Genomic DNA, 16,667 nt, shown 5'->3' on the forward strand with positions numbered 1-16,667 from the left:
TCGTGGATCCCAGAGGAAGGAGACTTGAGCAGCACTTCAGCCAATCCATGGTAGTCATGTAACCTAAACCCAGAAATACATCTTGTTGTCATAAGCCACCAAGATTTCACAGTTGTTTGTCACTCAGCATAGTCTAACTTACCCTAATACAGGGATGGATAGTGGTGGTGGTATTTCAGGAGTTAGTTCAAACCTAAATATTAACAGTACTGACACCGGCCTACAGGATAAATCAAACTATCCTATATGACTTAGCACATCCCTTTGGATAACAACATTTTGGGAGCTGCAGGAAAACTGCTCTTAGAGAAGAATTTGCTCAAGTCTCTTCTAGGAATGTAAGACTTGCAGCAAATGGTTTCACCACTGAACCCACACTCTAAGGACAGGGCCCCATCTACTGACACATATGATAAACCTGATGCCTTTATGTTTATCTACATGCACCTTACATGTAAATTGAGGGTTTATTATGTGATTGTTAGAAGCATAAGGAAAACGTTCTCTACCCTGAAATTCCTTTTCCTTTCAGATGTTACAGTGCCTTTAACATCCCCAGTTTCATTGTTGAAAGAATGAAATGTTAGTAACTAAATAGGAGCTCTGGCTACCTAAGTTTAAACTTCCATCTGCTGAGAATTTCTCTACTGCATCCTTGACAAATAGCTCACCTGCCTCTTTATAAGAACAACTTGTCTCAAGGTGACTTCTTTCATTTGGCCAGCAAAAGTTGTTAGAAAATTCTTCCTTTATAAGGCTGAAATTTGCCTCCACATTCTTTTCTTTGAATCTAACATTTAAAGCTGTGACCACGGGCAGCCTGGGTGGCTCAGCGGTTTAGCGCCGCCTTCAGTCCAGGGCATGATCCTGGAGACCCGGGATCGAGTCCCACGTTGGGCTCCCTGCATCGAGCCTGCTTCTGCCTCTGTTGCCTGCCTCTCTGCCTCTCTCTGTGTGTCTCTCATGAATAAATAAATAAAACCTTAAAAAAAAAAAAGAAAACTTATACAGTTTTTTTGTGAAACTCATTTCTTCTTTTTTGTAAAACTCAGTTCTATTAATCTAATGTAACATCCACTGTGGTGGTTTTATCTATTGAAATATGGCCAGTTTTGTCTCCTTCCAAATAGCAATACAGTGTTTGTGGTTTCAGTATACTTTAAGGCCACTATTTCTAAGCAAAACATCTTAGAAAGACTTCAAAGTTTTTGTAGGTCCTAGACAGAACATCTAAAGAAACAGTGTTTCCATTGCCAAATATAAGTGAATCAGAAATGACATTGTTTCCTCTGAAAAATGACAGAGAATATTTTCTCCCTATGTACTTCTGTGTATATAATGTTTTACACATTTCTGAATTTTACCTTGTATTCCAGTCTACAACTTTATCTGTTCTCTGTATATCTGTAGTCTGTAATTTTTTTTACCTCATTGTTTAAGTAAAATGCCAAACCACTCTTCTCAGATGTTCACAAATGGATAATTCAATAAACTTGTTAAGCCATTGTATTTGAAGATTTCTTAACCAGATCCATAAATACCATTTAGAGTTGTTTTTATTGGATTAAAAACATTGTGGGAAAATAAGATTGTAGAAGACATAATATTAACCTACTGGAAAAAAGTATTTAAATGACCTAAAGTGAACTATTATCAAGATAAGTTTGTATACTTCTCAGAGTTCTTTCTTTCGAAAAAGGAAGCCTCTTTAACTTGTGATGTTCATCAATTTAAAGATTAAAAACAGTTGAAATTAGAATTTGATGCATGATGCACTTCAGCTTCCTGTACTCAATGTTGAGTCTTCCTGAGCTTAATTTGATTTTCCTGTACTCGATTTGATACATACAATAAGTTTATTATGCCATTATTTACTATTACAGTTGGTTTACTTTTGATGAATGTTGCCACGAAATTTTCTCAATAACTACCACAAAATCCCTAAACTCTTGAAAAGCAATTGACTAATTTTATTTAAAGGCAAATTTCTTGAATTACTCTGAGTTCCACATATTTTATTTACATTTTTAGTTTCTACAATTATCCTTCTTGGTTCATATTAGAGAGTTATCCAGAAATCACCTGGGTTCATCTTTGTTAAAAAAAAAAAAGTAAAAATATAGCAGATATGTTGTAGTAATTATATAACAAATTCTGCTGCAGGCAAAAAGCATCACTGAGGCATTTTAATTGAACCAGCTGCATTTTAGCATACTAACAAATATACTCCACTTGATCTTCACAAAATTTGTATTATAGCATATACGGTAACAGGAATGATGTGGTAAAATGTTTTATATTTTGGGGAAAGAACCTTTTTCATATAATCAACTTTGTTTTAAATTATAAATATATTTGTATTTTTCAGATAAACTCAGGAATAACTATATGTATAATTTAAAGAATACATAAGAGGCCAATTATTTTGAGAAGAGTTGGCTTTGGGTATAGGTTTTCACTAGATTCAGTTTTCATGATGTAATAATCTCATATTCTATGAATAGATCAGTTGGACACTTATGAGATAATTTTTTTCTTAATAATAATTTCTCCATAGGATCAAAGTTTCATTGCATCTGTACTGTAAGTACTAAATATTTTAATTTTTAATTAGTAATAAAATATCACTATTTTGGTAAAAAAAGATCTTATGTTTGTTTTGGTAAATGTAATAGTCACTAATCTTAACTGCTAAATTTTGAGTAGCCTGACTTTTGCTTTGGTTTATTTTGGCATTCTTTTATTATTTTTTCACCTCACCTTTTAGCTATCTTCTAGGATAAAAATTTTTAAAAATATTTTATTTATTTATTTGAGAGAGAGAGAGAGAGAGAGAGCAGGGGGAGGGAAAGGGGGAGGGACAGGGGCAGAGGCAGAGGCAGAGGGAGAGGGAGAAGCAGGGAGTCTGATGCTGAGCTCTATCCCGGGATCCTGAGATCATGACCTGAGCCAAAGGCAGACAGCAGACTGAGACACTCAGGCACCCCTCTTCTACAATAAGTTTTTTTTTTTTTAATCTTCCTTCATCTTTCCTTAAAGGAGGCTTTTCTGTAGGCAAAGTAACTTGTTCCACTAACATTTAGTTCTCTCCCTTGGTACCACACAGTTATGGATCCTTTTGGTTGCAAACATAGAATAAAGAAGGAACATGAGACAGATGAGAGACAAGGAAAGGAGAAAAATGGTATGAAATGCAAACAGATAAAGAACTTTTATTTAACAAAAGGAGGTATAAGTAAAAACACTAACTTTGGAGAAAACATATAGATTAAAAAGATTGGGATATAGATAAATATTAAAATACAAAGTCATCATAGGATAAAGCAAATATCCTATGTTTTTCTTTTTAGTTAAAGCAAACATAATCTCATGAATAAAAAGAAGTTAAATTCTCCTAGAAGATGTTAATGTCAAAATATCTATTCAGACTTGTCGTAAAAGCATAATGTTGTGCCATGAAAATATTCTGATATTTTCTTTGCAAATATAATTCTCTGGGACAGGAAACTCCAAATGATATCAATTTTGTGTTTCAATTACAAACCAAATTAAAATTATTTTAGAATAAAAATAGGATACATCTTCATTTAGAAGCCAGATGTCTTATTAAATATAATTTCCTCTGTTGGCTGCCTTATATTAAGGGTCGATTTAAAACAAGAACAGCTTCTGTGAAATATAATTATACCCCTTGTGTGGCTTTCATGGTCATGGAGGCTGGAATATGAAAGTAATTGACAGAAAAATCTGCAAAACAGTTTTTTTCTTTGTCTAAAAGAGTTGCTTAACTCTTAAATCAGCTATCATTTTCTTTTGCTATTCTAGAACCTTGTATTGTCTAGATTCTGTTGGATTTATTGATACAGTCATTCAGTTTCCTGTTATGACTTTTTCAGAAACAGCTTCTCATTGCCCTAACATTCAGTTATCACCTAATTTGGTGAAGAGTTCACATTTTTTTTTTTTTTACAGTTTTCTTAGTCTTATAAAAGCTCTAAAGTGGATGTAGTACAATTAAAGAGAGAAGTATAGCTATATCCAGTGTTTGGGAGTTACAGTTATTTTTGTTTCTTTGTGCCCATTCTGATGAAAGAATGATTTCTTTTGCTTATTGCTTGTTTTGATTTTGCTCCTCCTTCTCTTATAAAAAAAATTCTTAAAGCTTATTATATCTCCCAATGGAAGGTGTTTGGTACCTTCTTTCTGCTACTTGAATTTAACTGGACTGGAAATTATTGGCAATTGGAAAATCTTGACAATAAGTTATGGCCTGGTTCTTAAAATGAAGTTCACTCAGGTGCTGTCTGTCCGGTGGACAGAACCATAGAATTTAGAAGCTGTCTGGTTACATGGTCCAACAAACCATTCAATACTTGTCTTCAAGATGTTCCTACTGATCATGTATAAACCCTGGCTCTGGTGAGGTGCTTGTGACTTGCAGGGTAGCAGCACATTCCACCTTTGGACAACTCTGTTTGACAGTTCTTTTTTAGATTGTGCTAAAGTCTTCCTAAAACTTTTGTTTGCCGATCACACTTCCACTGGCATTTTTTTTTTTAAATCACATTTCTACTTAATGGCAACACATAGGAACCTCCTATTCTGTTTTCCACATAAAAAACCTCTGTATATCAGCAGACAGCAGCTCTGCTCTCTGAATCTTTTCTTGCCCAGGCTTAACATTCTCAGTTCTTTCACTGATACTTCATATGAGTTCCCAGGCTGGTCAATCAGTACTTCTTAATCCTACATCTGCTCTTGCTGTTTTCACCAAGGCATTTTGAGAAACAATTGTTTCAACTTTTTAATTGACTATTTTTTCTATTTATTTATTTATTTTCTAAATTTTTATTTTTAAAAAGATTTTATTTATTTATTCATGAGAGACACAGAGAGAGAGAGAGAGGCAGAGACACAGGCAGAGGGAGAAGCAGACTCCATGCAGGGAGCCTGACATGGGACTCGATCCCAGGTCTCCAGGATCAGGCCCTGGGCTGAAGGCGGTGTTAAACTGTTGAGCCACCCCGGCTGCCCTATTTATGTTCTATTTAATAAGGGTTTTTCAAAATCTACTTTGTCTCATGAAATATTCAAAATGCAAGAAAAGTACATGGATCTGGACTGTCAAATAAAAAACAAATCCAAAATTAGTAATGAGAGGCTTCATGTGATTGAATTATTGCAAAATAAGGAAAGGAACTATTGTGATAGAGAGGATGTTTTGACCATAAGATCTGCAGGCATCTGAAGAGTTAGGCGAAAAGGTACTTTATTTTGTAGAAAGGTGTGGGGATGTGGGATGAAAGACTAACACAACTGGATAGTAGATTAGAGAATATTCTACCCTGGGCTAATGTGTTCTAAAGAGGGCAAGTGAAGGAAGAGTTGTTTGCTTGCCACAGTTCAGGGACCTGAGACCAGGAGAGAGGCTTAACCAGGGTTTGATCAACGTGCATTTTGTTCTCACTGTTCAGTTGGGGCAAGCAATTCAGCTAAGCATTTATGAGGCAAAGAATGTGAATTTGGAAGATCTGTATCTGGCCATATCTAAGATAAACAAGGGGATGTCTGTGAGTCTTATCTAGTATGCATGGGAACCAGTGGTTCTTTGCAATAAGCCATTTTCCCTGAACACAAAAGGGTGGGTGGGAAGATTTCTTCAACCATTTTTTACCATATTTATTCCAAAAACAGTTAAAAAAAAACACATATTACAGATACAGTGAACCCTCACAACTTATTTCATTTCCTTTTCTCCTCAAAATTAACTGCTATGGTTAGGTACCTATATATATCTTTTTTCATCAGGTTGGGTTTATTGTAGTATATTTATAGATCATTTAGTCTTAGTCTTTAATTTTTGTAATATAGCTATTAATATTTTTTGGCCATTTTCTACTTGGAGTTTTTTTTTTCTTACTGATTTTGTAGATATTCTTTGTTTTCCGCATACTAATTTTTTGTTGATTATATATATTGAAAACATCCATACCTAATCTTTTGCCTATGGTATCTTTTGCATATATATACATATATATGTTTTAGTGTTTCAGTCAGGTTAAGTCATGCTGTGATAACAAAACTCCCAAATCTCAGGATTTACTGCAACAAAAGTTTTTTTCTCACTCTTATTCACAGAGTTTGACAAACTTTGTCTCCTCTATATCTTTACCGTAGGGACACAGGTGAAGACACGTTCCTATCTTGGACATGTTATTCATATGGCAGAGAGAAAAGAGAATCTGCAGACCCACAAGAAGTCCCTTAAGCTTCCCTTTGCAAGTGGCAAATAGCACTATACTCACATTTCATTGGCTAAAGCAAGCGACATGGGGTGAGGGTATATAATCTCCCACAGTTGAACCTGATAGGGAGGGGCAGCAAATATTTTCACAATGGTGCAATTTACTATTCCAATTTTACCAATCCCTTTCTTTGTGGTTTGTGCCTTTTATGCTATGTCTAAGAAATAATTTCCTAATCAAATTTCATTAAAATATTTCCTAATTTTTTGAAAGACTAAATTTGTATATTTGTGTTTTTTTGATCTATCTCAAATGTATTTTTGGATATGGGGTGAGATAGAGATCTAAGTTTATCTTATTTTTCTTATGGATAATCAAATATGCCTACCAGAATTCATTGGCTATTCTATCCCCTTTCTTCTGATATTTTTAATGTGATCTGTGCCATACAGCCAGTTCCCATGTATATGTGGTCTCTTTCTAGCATCTCTAATTGGTTCTGTTTGTTTATTTGTGTATGTCTATGACCCAAAATAAATATATGTATTTAAATTCAGATATATATCCTAGTATGGTTCAGCCTTAGGGTTTTAATTACTCAAGGGATACTTTTTTCTCTAACCTGAGCTCTAGATTAAAAGTATTTGCTCATTTGACTCTGCTGTTGAGTAGAGGTTTGGGGTTTTTCTTTTTCTTTTTTTCCCTTACGGGTTTCCTATCATGTGGAAAGCTTGTTCCAGGACAAGGTTTTCTGGACCATTTTTCTTAGACCTGCCATCCAGATTCAGGGTATCTGCTGCTTTGCTGACATCTCTGGCTTTGAGTTCCTGCTCCATTTCAGGAACCTGAAATCTACCTTTCTAGTTTATTATTATTTACCCAGCTGTGTAAACTAATTTGAGACTTATATTTTATCTAGCATTTTATTATGTTGGTAAGACATGAGGAGACTCTCTGTACACTTCAGTCTGGCCTGTAGCTGAAAACCATAATGGACTCTTTAAAAGTTGAAAACCAAAAAAAAAAAAAAAAAAACCAAACCAAAACAAAACAAAACAAACCCCAAAAACAAAAAAAAAACAAAAAAACAACCCCCAAAGGTGAAAACCTAACAATATTCAAATGAGGGAAGATCTAATTAGATTTAGTGGTAACATGATTAACCCCAAAAGAGATATTTGACATCATAAATCTTCTCAGGGTGTCTCAAGTAATATATTGAAGCAACTAGCTTTCAAAATTCATAAAAAAGCTATTTGCTACCTAAGCTATTCTGATAGGCATATTCAACTTAGAGGAAATCCTCTGACCTTTGTCCTCACTATGGTATGTTGAGTTTAATGTCTCTGCCAATTTTCTCGGATTATTCTCAGTAAGTATCAGAATCAAACTGAAAGAGTCTTTTAGATTTCAGTTATTTTGTGTAGAAGGGAATGAGGAAGTGGGAATTAGGGAAAGGGAAGAGTGAGGGAAATATTTCTTTTGTTCTTGCCCTCTCCCTATGGTTGCTTCCCTGCTTGTAACAATTTCTCTTCCTTGCAAGCTTAGAGCAAAAATGAATATTGTGTGTAGCCCAAGTGTCTGATGCCTGGATGCACCCTAATGGCTTAATAGAAAATCTGATTACCCACCTTCCCCAAACAAGGATCACCTTGCTTTGGTACATTTGTGCTGCATGTTAGTCATTGCTGGTTCTAGCCTCTTCTCTCTTATTAAGTTCCAACCCACGGTTTTAGTTCTGCCTTGGGCCTCTGCATGCTCTGCTCTAGCACCTGTTTTAATAATACAATGGATAAATATGCAGATTATGGTCTAGTTTCGAATCCTGGCTTGATACTTATTAGCTGTAGGATATTGGACATCTCAATCTTTCTGTATTTCAGTCTCCTCACCTGTAAAATGTAAAACTAATAGCTACATTATGTAAACATAAAACTAATAGCTACCTTGTTGGGTTGTGAGGTTATGTACAAAGTGAGTTGTCCAATATCTCCAGATTTCTTTTCTATTTTTGTACATGCATGTTCCAGATGAAATGTCACTTCCAAGACAGCACCTGGTGTTTGTGTTGTCAACTTCCTTTGCCTGTCAGAACCTGCATTGTTTGTATTATTCAAGACCCAAAAGTACTTGGTAATTTTTTGTCCCTTGCTCCCCTCTCCCCTGAGCCTTTAAACAATGACTGATACTCATCTTCCTTGCCCTCTAACCGTCAGACATACCTGGGTGATATGTAACTAACTCTGAGATATATTTTATACTAGATATATTTTAAACTCTGTGAGGTCCAATGAGGTTGAGCTATTCTCCAACATGGCTTATACCTTTGCTTAGCTTCCTTCACTTACTGATCCTACTTCTACTTCTCCTGAAAACTCTTTTATTAAATCACTTTAACACAGTTCTTTGCCCCAGAGTCTGGTCTAGAGGAGGCCAATTTAAAGCAGTTTATTTGACTTATGACCTACATATAAAGTGCTTTTCACATAGTATGTCAAATAAATGTTGGCTCTTATTATTCATGCTACTACTATGTTGGTCCAAGGCAAGATGGTGTGGTGAAGCTCTCCTTTTCCTCACTGCCTCATCCTCGGAATATATATTTCATTGTATTTAATACTTTTCAGTAGTATGGCTAACATAAGGCTGTTGTATAGCAGCTTTACGGAAGGTTTGGGAATAACAGTGTAGGAAAGAAAACTTAAAGCTGAATGATGAATACAACTCTACAAATAAACAGAGACTGGCCTTGCTTCCCTCACTTTTGGTCTATGCTTCTCTGTGATCCTGAGCAGGGACAAACTTTTACAAGCCTTTTGAGGTGTAAATCCCCATCCTCTTTAGAAGACTCTTATCTGTACTGTACAGGAACTCTCTAAAATGTGAGTTTGGATATGGTCTTTTTCTCTGAGTGACTGGGGGTAAATAACACACTAGGATTTACATCCAATGGCATGTCCAACACTAATTTCATAGAGTCTTACAATGTGTGGGGAAAGAAAAAGAAAATAACTTTTAATAGAAAGAATACATTTGAATTCTAGGACTGAAACATTAAAAAGGTTTGGTCAGCCAAAATATATTTTCTGTAAGCCAACATTTTAATGATCTTTTTGAAAGAAATGGAACAATTTGCCTTAAACAACTGAGACATTGAATGTCAAACATGAACCCATATGCTGGGTTGTAAGTGTTCAAATAGCTATATTGTGTGAAAATCTAGAAAACTAGCTTGCCATGAAAATGTTATTATAGCAGCAATTATAGGTAGGTTATTGTGATTTTTGTCTCTGATCACCAAAAAAGAAAAACACTGGAATTCACATTCCAAGGGTACTTGAAGAGGCAGAAGTAGAGATAAATGAGGCATTTCAGTTACTATAAAATAAAACTCTGGGTCCTCCCACCCCATTTTTCAGTTCTAATTAAAATAATACTTTTGTTTTTCTGATAGACTCTTGCACTAAGAAAGACTTGCACTCAAGTTAGACAAATTCCAAATGCTGATGAATAATATTTAGTTTAGGTTTTGAGCATGTGGTATAAAAGAGTCATGTCAAAGTTTTGAGCTTTGGAGTATCTGAGGATACTCTGGTATTCCCTATTCACAAAACTGTAAATTTAGAGAGAGAATGAATCTATATTATATTGATATTTCATTCAGGACTAACCTCCACCATAGATTTACCAAACTATAAGTGATATTTAACTGTTCATAGTTGAAATGTTCAGGGACAGGATTTGATGTAGTGTATTAGTTTTTTATTGTTGCTGTAACAAATTACTACAAACGTAGAGGCTTAAAACAACATACATTTATTATCTCACAGTTTCCATGGATTAGGAGTTCAAGCACAATTTGGCAAGAGGATTTCACAAGATTGCAATCAAAGGTCCAGCTGGTTTGCATTTCTTTCTGGAGCTCAGGGTCCTTTTTCAAGCTCCTGTGATTTCTGACAGAATTCAGGTCCATAGGGTTGTAGGACTGAGGTTCCATTTTTTTTTCTTTGCTGGCTGTTAACCAGGTAACTGTCAGTTCCTAAGGCCTCTCATAGTTCTCAATACTTGGCCTTCTTACAGTATGGCCACATACTGCTTCAGGGTCAACAGGAGTATCTCTTCTTCCAGTCTGAAGGAGAATCTTACATAATGTAACTACACAGGACTGATTATGCCATCACTTTTGCCATATACTGTAACCTAATCAAGGGAGAAATTATTTTACTACCTTTACCATATTCTGTTGACTAAGAAGCAAGCCATAGTTTCCTCTGCGCTGAAGGGATTATGTAAAGTCATGCATGACTCATTGAAGGTCATGTTAGGAAGAGTTCATTGTACTTAGTATACCCAAAATTACATAATTAGATTATATATCATATTAAAACTGCCTAGTTTTTTCATTTCATTTCATAAAATGGTAAATTAAGATATAATTAAACAAACATTAAGGAAAACATGAGTCACTGAAACCACTGGTGATCTTGAATTAAGGTTTCTTTAGCTGGGATGCCTGAGTGGCTCAGCCATTGAGCATCTGCCTTTGGCTTGGGGTGTGGTCCCAGGTCTGGGGATTGAGTCCTACACTGGGCTCCCTGCGAGGAGCCTGCTTCTCCCTCTGTCTATGTTTCTGCTTTTCTCTCTGTGTCTTTCATGAATAAATAAATACAATCTTAAAAAAATATTCTTTAGCTTGATTTTTAAAAATTTTTTAAAATCTTTAAAATTTTAATTATTTATTTTTAAAATGCAGGTATAATTAACTTATGGTGTTATAATAGTTTCAGGTGTACAATATAATGATACAATATTTCTGTACATTACTCGGTGTTCATCACAATAAGTGTGCACTTAATCCTCTTCACCAATTTTACCCATAAATCTACTTACATCCCTTGGCAACCATCAATTTGTTCTCTATACTTAAGAATCTTTTTTTGTCTTTTTATTTCTTTGTTTGTTTTGTTTTTTAAATTCCATATGTGAGGGAAAACATATGCTGTTTGTCTTGCTCTCACTGACTTATTTCACTTAGCATTATACTTTCTAGATGCATCCCTATTGTTGCAAATGATATTTCACTTCTTTAATGGCTGAGTAATATTCATATTATCTTCTTTTTTCATTCATCTATCAATGGACAGGTGGATTGCTTCCATATTTTGGCTATAGTAAATAATGTTGCAATAAACATAGGGATGCTTGTATCTTTTTAAATGTTTTTTTTTGGGGGGGTGGGGGAGATAACTACCCAGTAGTGAAATTACTGGATTATATAGAAATTCTATTTTCAATTTTTTGAGGAACCTCCATCCTGCTTTCCACCATGGTTGTACCAACTTTCATTCCTGACAACAGTGCAAGAGGGTTCCTTTTTCTCCACATCCTTGTCAACACTTTTTTTTAAATTGTTTTGATTTTAGCCATTCTGTTAGGTGTGAAAAGATATCTCACTGTGGTTTTGGCTTGCATTTTCCTGAGGATTAGTGATGTTGACACACTTTTCTTGTGTCTGTTGGCCATCTGTATGTCTTCTTTGGAGAAAGATCTATTCAAGTGCTCTGCTCATTTTTAGTTGGATTATTATTTTTTTATTGAATTGTATAAATTCTTTATATATTTTGGATACTAACCCTTTATCAGATATGCCATTTGTAAATATCTTCTCCCATTTAGTAGGTTGTCTTATGTTTTATCGATGGTTTTCTTTGCTGTGCATAAGTTTTATATTTGGGTGTAGTTGCAGTAGCTTAATTTTGCTTTTGTTTCCCTTGCCTTAGGAGACATGTCTAGAAAAATGTTTCTATAGCTGATGTCAAAGAAATATTGCCTATATTTTCTTCTAGGAAGTTTTATATCAGGTCTTTAATCCATTTTGAGTTGTTTTTGTGTATAGTGTAGGAAAGTGGTCCAATTTCATTCTTTTGTTTGTAGCTACTCAGTTTTCTCAGCACCATTTATTAAAGAGACTTTTTCTTATTGTAAATTCTTGCCTTCTTTGTCATAGAAGTGTGGGTTTATTTCTAGGCTGTCTCTTCTGTTCCATTGGTCTATGTGACTCTTTTTGTTCCTTAGCTTGAATTTGTATTCAAAGTCCCTAAAGTGAATAGGAGGCATATGTTTATGTTACCTTCATAACTATAATAACATTTGTATTATCTTTTAGTTAGTACCTATTGGTTAGCTCAGAGCTCCAGAAGATTTTGATGGATTATAGGGATAGAAAATTTTCATAAAGAATTAGATCTGGAGATAAGAAAATGAGCCTCCAAGAACAAGAGACAGACAAAAAAGCAGTTAGAAAATGTAATAGAAGAAAATCCCCATTATAATAGTGATAAAATATGAAATACCTAGGTATGAAATTAACAAAAATTTGCAAAGTATATGTGAAAAAATTAAGATATCACTAAAGAAAAAGAAGATTTGGACAAATGTTAAGGAATACATGCTTTTGGATAGGAAGATGATATTACAAAGCTGACATTTCTCCCTAAGTTAATCAATTAATTCAGCAAAGTACTAGTAAGATATTTTTGTTTTAAATAGACAAGTTGACTCTAAATTTCATATAGGAAAATGATCAAGGAGCTAGCTTGGAAAATTCTAACAAAAAAGAAGAAAGCTAGAGAGAGAGATTTAGGAAGGATTTGTTGATCACGTATTAATATGTATATGCCACAATAAAGCTACATTAATTAAAAGTGTGGCACTACATTTTAAAATATCATTGTAATTGAAACAGTGAAAGTATAGGTACAAAACCTTTTGTGTAAGAGGCTGGCTTTTCCAAGTAAACCTTTTTTTTTCTTTTTTTAAAGAAATGTTTCTCCCTCCAAATGTTTATTTTTTTGAGAAAATATTACCGTGTCTTCATTTTCATTATCAAGATCAATTTGGCCCTTGCTAATATTAAATCATTCAGCTTAAAAAAAAAGTGTGGCACTAGTATATGAACAGGAGGAATGGAAAATTATGAAATAGAGTTGAATGTATATGGGATTTTATTTTATTTTTTAATTTTTATTTATTTATGATAGTCACAGAGAGAGAGAGAGAGAGAGAGAGAGGCGCAGAGACATAGGCAGAGGGAGAAGCAGGCTCCATGCACCGGGAGCCCGATGTGGGATTCGATCCCGGGTCTCCAGGATCGCGCCCTGGGCCAAAGGCAGGCGCCAAACCGCTGCGCCACCCAGGGATCCCTGTATATGGGATTTTAATATAAAAGTGGTATTTCAAATCAATGATGGAAAGACACTTTGTTCAATAAATTGTTAAGGAACAATTTGTTAGTTTCTTCAAAGAAAGCTTAAAAGATGACCCCTATCTCCCTCAAAATAAATCCAGATGGGTTGAAGGCATAAATATTAAAATGTTAAAACATAATAGTATCTGAGGAATAATGGGAGATGGTTTCATAACCTTGGCATTTGGAAGGCCTTTCTGTAAATGACATAAATCCCCTGAAATCCATTAAAATGATTTAATTCAATTTTATGAATTATTTTATGAAAATAAAAAAAGCATCATAAGTGTAGAAACATGATAAAACTGGAAAAACTTTGAAATATATTATACAAAAGTACTCAATTTTTAAATATGTAAGATATCCCATAAATCAATAAAGAAAAAGACTGTGGGCTAACAGGAAGTGAGGAAACTTCACCAAAAAGGAAAGGAAAAAAATTACTCAAACAGATAAAATCACTTCACTCATGATAAGAGAAGTCAAAAGTAAAACCATAATAATGACACTTTTTTCACTATATTAAGTTGGTAAAGAAAAGTTTGATAATACAGGGTTGGTAAGACATAAGGAAACTTACTCTCTTACATGACTGGTCCAGTGTAAATTGATACAAACTATCTGGAGAATAACCTAGCAACATCTAGCAGTATAAGAAATTCATGCAGGGGTGCCTTGGGTGGCTCAGTTAGTTAAGTGCCTGACTTTAGCTCAAGTCATGATCTTAGGGTCCTGGGATTGAGCTCAATAGGAAGTTGATTTGTACCTCTCCCTCTGTCTGGCCCTCACCCCCTCATGCTCATTCTCTCTCTCTCTCAAATAAATAAATAAAATCTTTAAAAAAATTCATGCAGCCTTTGGGCTTGCTATACATATTTATATATAATTTTTTTTTCAGGCAAATGAGTATGTGTATTTAAATATTTATCCAAAAATGTCCCTAACATCAGTGGATACGCTTTCCCAAATGTGGTTGCTTCCCTTTTAATATTGCACACTAGGAAATATTTAAGTTCTTGTTAATTATCAAAAATAGATTTCAATGCTCTTTTTTTTTATTTTTAGCTGTATAACTTGTACTATGTCAACTGTGAATCTTACTAGAATCAGGATATTGTCCAATTTATGGCAAGAGAAATTGATGGGTAAGTATGTTGTTTTAAAAAGTCAAATAGAGCCTTAAACCAGGATCATTTACATCTTTACCTTTTAAATGTTTCTAAACCATCTTAAAGACTCTTAAAATATATAGTTATGTATTTTCTACTTTATTTATTTATTTTTTAAAAGATTTTATTTATTTATTCATGAGAGGCACACACAGAGAGAGAGAGAGGGGGGTAGAGACACAGGCAGAGGGAGAAGCAGGCTCCATGCAGGGAGCTCAATGTGGGACTTGATCCTGGGACTCCAGAATCACGCCCTGGGCTGAAGGCAGGCGCTAAACTGCTGAGCCATCAAAAGATAAATGTTTTGAGTACCAAATAGCATATTGTCTACCTTGTAGATAGCATCCCTGTCTAACTCTTGCCACTGTGTTAGCAACTTGTAAATGACACCAGACTGGAAGCAACACTGCTCCTAAATTGTGTGTGCGTTTTTTTTTGTTGTTGTTGTTGTGTTTTGTTTTGTTTTTAAATGATAAGTCATGACCAATTTGGCACTAGACTTTATATGGAGATAGATTTCAAATTACGTAGAAATAATTGTAAAATCTTACCATTTTAGGTTCAAGAATTCTCCTTAGGAAGCAGTTCTTCAGAACACTTCTTAGAAATACTAACTTAGTCCTTTCTGCTCCTGGACGCCGCCGAGTAAGCATCGTTAAGGTGTCCCCTCCCACCGCCGTCAGGTCTAAGTCAGAGTCTCCCAAAGAGCCCGAGCAGCTGCGGCAGCTCTTCATCAGGGGTTTGAGCTTTGAAACGACCGATGAAGAGTCTGAGGAGCCATTTTGAGCAATGGGGGACGCTTACGGACTGTGTGGTAATGAGAGACCCCAACGCCAAGCGCTCCAGAGGCTTTGGGTTCGTCTTGTGCGCCACCGTGGAGGAGGCGGACCCGGCCTCGAACGCTCGGCCGCACGAGGTGGACGGGAGAGTCGTGGAACCAGAGGGCCGTCTCCCGAGAAGAGTCTCAAAGACCTGGTGCCCACTTAACTGTGACAAAGATTTTTGTCGGTGGCATTAAAGAAGACACTGAAGAACATCACCTGAGAGATTACTTTGAACAGTACGGGAAAACTGAAGTGATTGAGATCATGACGGGCCGAGGCAGTGGCAAGAAGAGAGGTTTTGCTTTTGTGACCATTGACGACCACGACTCTGTAGACAAGATTGTCATTCAGAACTACCATCCTGTGAACGGCCACAACTGTGAAGTAAGGAAAGCCCTATGGAAGCAAGGGATGGCTAGAGCTTCGTCCAGCCAAAGAGGCCAAAGTGGTTCTGGAAACTTTGGTGGTGGTGGTGGAGGTGGTGTTGGTGGGGATGACACCTTTGGTCGTGGAGGGAACTTCAGTGGTCGAGGTGGCTTTGGTGGCAGTCGAGGTGGTGGTGGACAGGGTGGCAGTGGGGATGGCTATAATGGATTTGGTAATGACGGAAGCAACTTTAGAGGTGGCGGAAGCTATAACGATTTTGGCAATGACAACAATCAATCCTCAAATTTTGGACCCATGAAAGGAGGAAATTTTGGAGGCAGAAGCTCTGGCCCCTATGGTGGTGGAAGCCAATACTTTGCCAAACCACAAAACCAAGGTGGCTATGGCGGTTCCAGCAGCAGCAGCAGCAGCAGCTATGGCAGTGGCAGAAGGTTTTAATTACTGCCAGGAAACAAAGCTTAGCAGGAGAGGAGAGCCAGAGAAGTGACAGGGAAGCTACAGGTTACAACAGATTTGTGAACTCGGCCAAGCACAGTGGTGGCAGGGCCTAGCTGCTACAAAGAAGACATGTTTGTTTGTTTGTTTGTTTGTTTATTTATTTATTTATTTATTTATGCATCCCTACACCATTTATTTATTCATGTGTGATATCAAGCACCCTTCTTGCCCCCTGTGTTTCCCTCACCATATCAGAAAACAGCGATAAGTCTCACAAAAACCCTATTTCTTTGGTGGGAGGGCAGGGGTGGATAAAATGAGTTAGTACATACAAAAAGGATTGCTCTAGAAACACTTG

The 16,667-nt window shown here is 35.8% G+C and overlaps 1 pseudogene; it reads left to right on the forward strand.

The window, feature by feature from the left end:
• Positions 1-14,572: 14,572 nt before the first annotated feature.
• Positions 14,573-16,408, forward strand: LOC129501752 (heterogeneous nuclear ribonucleoprotein A1-like; annotated as a pseudogene).
• The last annotated feature ends 259 nt before the right edge of the window (positions 16,409-16,667 follow it).

The sequence above is a fragment of the Nyctereutes procyonoides genome, unplaced genomic scaffold (genome assembly GCF_905146905.1).
Source record: "Nyctereutes procyonoides isolate TBG_1078 unplaced genomic scaffold, NYPRO_anot_genome, whole genome shotgun sequence".
In the NCBI taxonomy this organism is placed as follows: domain Eukaryota; kingdom Metazoa; phylum Chordata; class Mammalia; order Carnivora; family Canidae; genus Nyctereutes; species Nyctereutes procyonoides.